The sequence below is a fragment of the Aureococcus anophagefferens genome (assembly GCF_000186865.1).
Source record: "Aureococcus anophagefferens unplaced genomic scaffold AURANscaffold_13, whole genome shotgun sequence".
Classification (NCBI taxonomy): domain Eukaryota; class Pelagophyceae; order Pelagomonadales; family Pelagomonadaceae; genus Aureococcus; species Aureococcus anophagefferens.
In genome coordinates, this window is record NW_008705573.1 from 1127787 (window position 1) to 1132761 (window position 4975).

The following is a 4975-nucleotide window of genomic DNA, read 5'->3' on the forward strand; positions in this document are numbered from 1 at the left end:
GCGCGCGGCGCCGACTGCGAGCGGTGGTCCGCGGCGCTCCTCCGCGACTTCCTGCCGGCCCTGGCGCTCGAGAAGCACGGCGTCGCCGCCGGCGCGCCGCCGGCGCGCGGCGACGACGCGCCGCGGCCCCGCGGCGACGACCCGCCGCGGCCCTGCGACGGCTCGCGGTTCCGGGGCAAGAACTTTCTGCTCGAGGGACGGCACGAGGGCCACGACGACGACGAGCACCACCTGCGCATCGAGCACCACGCGACGGCGCCCGCCATGCTCAAGGCCATGCTGAGCCTCGGCGCCAGGGAGCGCGACGCGACGGCGCCCGAGGGAAACGAGACGCCCGAGGCGCGCGCCGTCGCGGAGCCGTCGCCGCGGCGGTCGATGGGGCGCCAGCTCAGCCTCGGCGTCCTCGGCCGCTTCCTGCCGTCGCCCGTCGGGCGGCCGAGCGACGGCGCGTCGACGAAGGACGCGCCGAGGAAGGACGCGCCGAAGGACGCGCCGTCGCGGCGGAGCTTCGGCGCGGGCCGCCGCGACAGCTCCCAGGCGTCGCTCGGCGGCGAGAACTACTCGGGCACCCTGGGCGACGCGAGCTTCGAGGCCATGGAGGACCTGACGGCGGGCGCCGTCGACGACGACGAGGGCGGCGACATCATGGGCTTTTGCCTGAACGGCCAGGAGGCGATCCTGCCGGAGAGCCTGCTCTACTGGGACTACGTCATGTGCTTCTTCATCCTGGTGTGAAACCGGCGTCCCGAAAGTGACGCGTTCGCAACACCGACGCATCGGCGGTAGGTCTACGCGTGCTTCTGGGACACGTACAAGTGCACCTTCGACTACGTCGACGACTGGCGCTGGTACGACCTCGCCGTCGACGCGCTCTTCTGGGTCGACATGGCCGTGTCGTCGCAGACGGCCTACGTGTCCGGGGGCTTCTGCCTCGTCGTCGACCGGGGGCAGGTGCTGCGCCACTACCTCGGGGGCTGGTTCGTCTGCGACCTCGTGTCGACGTTCCCCTGGGACTCGCTCGTGTCCGAGTGCACGTCCGTGAAGAAGCCCGTCCTGCAGCTGCTGTCGCTCGTGCGCGTGCTGCGCGTGCTGCGCGCGCCGCGCATCATCCACCGCATCACGCACGACTGGGCGATCCACAGCGTGAAGATCGGCTTCTTCCTCTACATGATCTTCACGCTCCTCGTGGCCCACGTCATGGGCTGCCTCTTCTTCCTCTGCCCCGTCGTCTTCAAATCCGGCGGCGGCGGCCGCGAGTCGTGGCGCGAGAAGAACGGCGTCGACGACATGCGGCCGCCGAAGCAGTACGTCTACTCGATCTACTGGGCGTTCACGACGATGACGACGCTCGGCTACGGCGACATCGTGCCGAGCCTGCTCCCGGAGCTCGTGCTCACGATTTTGGCGGAGATCGTCGGCGCCGCGGCCTTCGCGCTGCTCGTGCTCCACATCCAGAAGCTCTACGACGTCATCTTGATGGAGGACGTGTCGTCCGTCGCGCAGCGCAACCAGCTGACCACGTACCTGGACCAGATGAAGGTCCACAAGGGGCTGAAGACGAAGATCATGCGCTACATTTCCTACGCGGCGCACATGCACACCTACAGCTCCTTCGACGACGACGACCCGCGGTTCCTGGGGCTGACGAAGGCGCTCAAGCTCGAGCTCCGCGTCGAGATCTTCCGGCCCATCCTCTTGCGGAACCCCATCTTCAACCGCGTGCCCGGCGCGGCCATCACGGCCGTCGCCCGGCAGGTGCTGAGCCGGCCCTGCAGCCCCGGGGAGACGTTCATCGACCCGGGCGCGTACGGCGACTGCGTCTACATCGTCCTCGCGGGCAAGGTCAAGGTGCTCGACGGCACGGGCGCCGAGTTCAAGGTGCTGCGCTGGTCCGACGTGAACAACGTCGTCGCCATCACGGCGCTCCTCGACGACGAGATCCAGGCGTCGCTCGCGCCGCTCACGGAGAAGCTGACGGCCGAGGCCTGCGACCACTGCTCGCTCGCCTACATCCCGCGCGACGCGTTCCGCAAGGGGGTCCTGCCCGTGTGGCCCCAGGGCGACACGGTGCTCCTGGAGATGCTCGCGGAGCAGGCGGGCGTCTCGGGCGTGCCCCGGAGCCAGACGGTCTGGGTCGGCGGCGTGCCGGAGGCGCTGTGCGCGCCCGAGTGGCTCGAGGGCCAGTTCAAGCGCTTCGGCGGCATCGCGACCGTGTCGTGCCGCGCCAAGGCCATGAGGGGCGGGCGCCACCGGTCCTGGGCGCTCGTGTCGTTCTGGACGGAGCTCGCGGCGCTCGCGGCCGCGCGCGAGGACGGCGGGCGGCTGGCGCTGCCGGACCTCGGCGGCATCGTGCTCGACGTCAAGATCGACGAGAACCCGACGAAGTCGCGCGCGCTGGCCATCCTCCAGACCCAGCGCAAGGCGTCGCACCGGCGGCGGTCGTCGGCCGTCGTCGGGCGCGAGAAGCGCAAGTTCTCGGGGGAGAGATTCGTGTCGGCGGTGGCCGCGCGCTTCTCGCCGGAGCACGCCGAGGACCCCTCTCAGCGCCGGTCGTCGCTGCTGGCCAAGGGCCGGGACACGACGCCCCTGGGCGGGCCGTCGACGCCGCGTCGGTTTTTTCCATGGCGAGCGTCCCTCGCGCCGGTCGACACGCCGCCCGTCGAGACGACGTTCTCCGTGACAAGTAATGGTGGGGCGTAATGTGCGAATTGTTTCTCGGGACTTGTAGTCGGAGTCCAAGTCTGTGGGCCGCTGGGGCTGACGCACGGGAGCGACTACGTCTGCCGGCGCGGCCGCCGGCGCCGGCCGCTGGCAGGGCCGCTGGCCGCGCGCCGCGCGAGGTCGAGGCGCTTCGTCGAATCCACACAGCGAGCAGCCGTCGCCGCCGCCGAGAGCCTCGTCGACGACCGCGACCACCGCCGCCCTACAATGGCCACCTTCAGCGGTTCCGCGGCCGACATGCTCAAGCAATACGGCGCCGCCGTGCCGGACACGCAGCCCCAGTCGAGCCTCGAGGAGTCGCGGCAGCGTCCTGTGGCGGTGACGATTTTCGAGAGATTTTGACCGACATGTTGGTAGGTCGCAGGCTGCCAAGGCCAAGATGGACGCCGAGAAGGTGTGCACGGACAGCGCCTGCACGGAGGACCACGCGCACGGCCACGACCACGGCGACGGCAAGGTCTGCACGGAAGACCACGGCCACGCGGCGCACGGCCACGAGGAATCGAGCCACGACCACGGCCACGACCATCACAAGAAGCCGGAGAAGAGCCACGACCACGCGGGCCACGACCACGCGGCCAAGGAGGGCGACCACGGCCACGGCCACCACGAGGCGGCCGAGGAGGCGCCGCCCGCCGCGCCCAAGTTCGAGGGCTGCGCGGCCGGCAAGTACAACTGGAGCGGCACGGAGGGCGGCAAGACCGACGCGGCCGACGGCGCCGTCGGCTCGCGCATCACGGACTACGCCTTCGGCGACGGCCCGAAGAAGGCGAGCGTCTACGTCGACCTCGACGGCCTCGACGACGTCGCCGACGACGCCATGTCGTTGGTGCTCGTCTCGCCGAAGAAGGTCGAATTCTCGATCACCATCGGCGGCGAAGACCGGAAGCTCACCCTCAACCACATCTTCAGCGAGGTCACGGCCGTCAAGATCCTCCGCAAGCCGGGCAAGAACCGCGTCGTGCTCAAGCTGACCAAGGAGAAGCCCGAGCCGTGGAGCAAGTTGATCGCCGCGCCCGCGACGGGCTTCGACCCGGAGGACGAGGCGCCCGGCGGCATGCCCGGCGGGATGCCCGGCGGCATGGACATGGCCTCGATGATGGGAGGCATGGGCGGAGGCATGGGCGGCGCCGGCCAGCGTCCTTGGCCATGGCGAATTTCGAGAGTTCGGCTGGGAAAACGACGAACTTGAACTTTTCGACGAACTTATTTCGAGAGATTTTTGACTGGGGAAACGACGAACAACCGTTACCGACTCTCTCGGTAGGCATGGATATGGCCGCGATGATGGAGCAGATGAAGGGCATGGGCGGAGGCATGCCTGGCATGGACGGCGACATGGGCCCGCCGCCGGACCTATCCGGCGCGGAGGCGGACCTCGCCGCGGGTGACGACGACCTCGACGACCTGCCGGACCTCGAGGAGGACAACGTCGATTGAAGCAGCAGCCGCCCTCCGAGCGCCGCGCGCGGCGCCCCAGTCCCTCCTCGAGCTCTCCCTTCGAACGCATCCCTCCGATAAGGCAACATCCCTTCAAGCTCTTAGACTTGCACATTTGCCCGACACTGGTTGCGAGTTGCAGTCGATACTCTGCCATGTTGACGCTCGGCGTGACATCACTTGGTTGACTCCGAGCTGCCTCGCCCAGGTTGGGCACGCGATGCAGCGGTTCCAGGACTTGGCGCGGCGCTCGGTCTGTGGACCATGTCGCGCCTTGGGCCCGGCTGCGAGTCGCTCGGGAAAGACCATCGGTCGATGGGGAGCAACTTAGTTCGCGTCGGGGCAGCCCGTGGACGACGAGAACGGCGGTTATCGGTGGGGGGCGACCGACGAGGGGCTCGCATTAGTGCTGAGGTCCCGTATGTGCGACCAACTTCGAAGAAACACCCCCTGGAATGTCCCTCCCGAGGGGGCTGTCCGGGCTTGGTCGCACATACGGCCTCGTGCATTGCGCGGTGAGCACCGTGTCGCCCGCGGCGCCGCGCGCCTCTCGGAGCCGGTGAGGTGATCTCGATCAAATCGGCTCGAGTCGAAGAGCTGCCGCGAGGGCATCTGGTCGCTCCCATGACGAACGATTCCCGACGCTCTGTGACTCGAAGGGGACCGAAAATCGGGTCGGGGGAAGCTGCCGCGCCTCATTCCACCCCCTGAGGCTGCCCGTTTGCGTCGCCTCGCAATCGTCCGGATGTCGCGTCTTTTCATGTGCCTCACCCACATGTTTGCGGACCTCAAAGCCACTGGGATCGTTGCACGT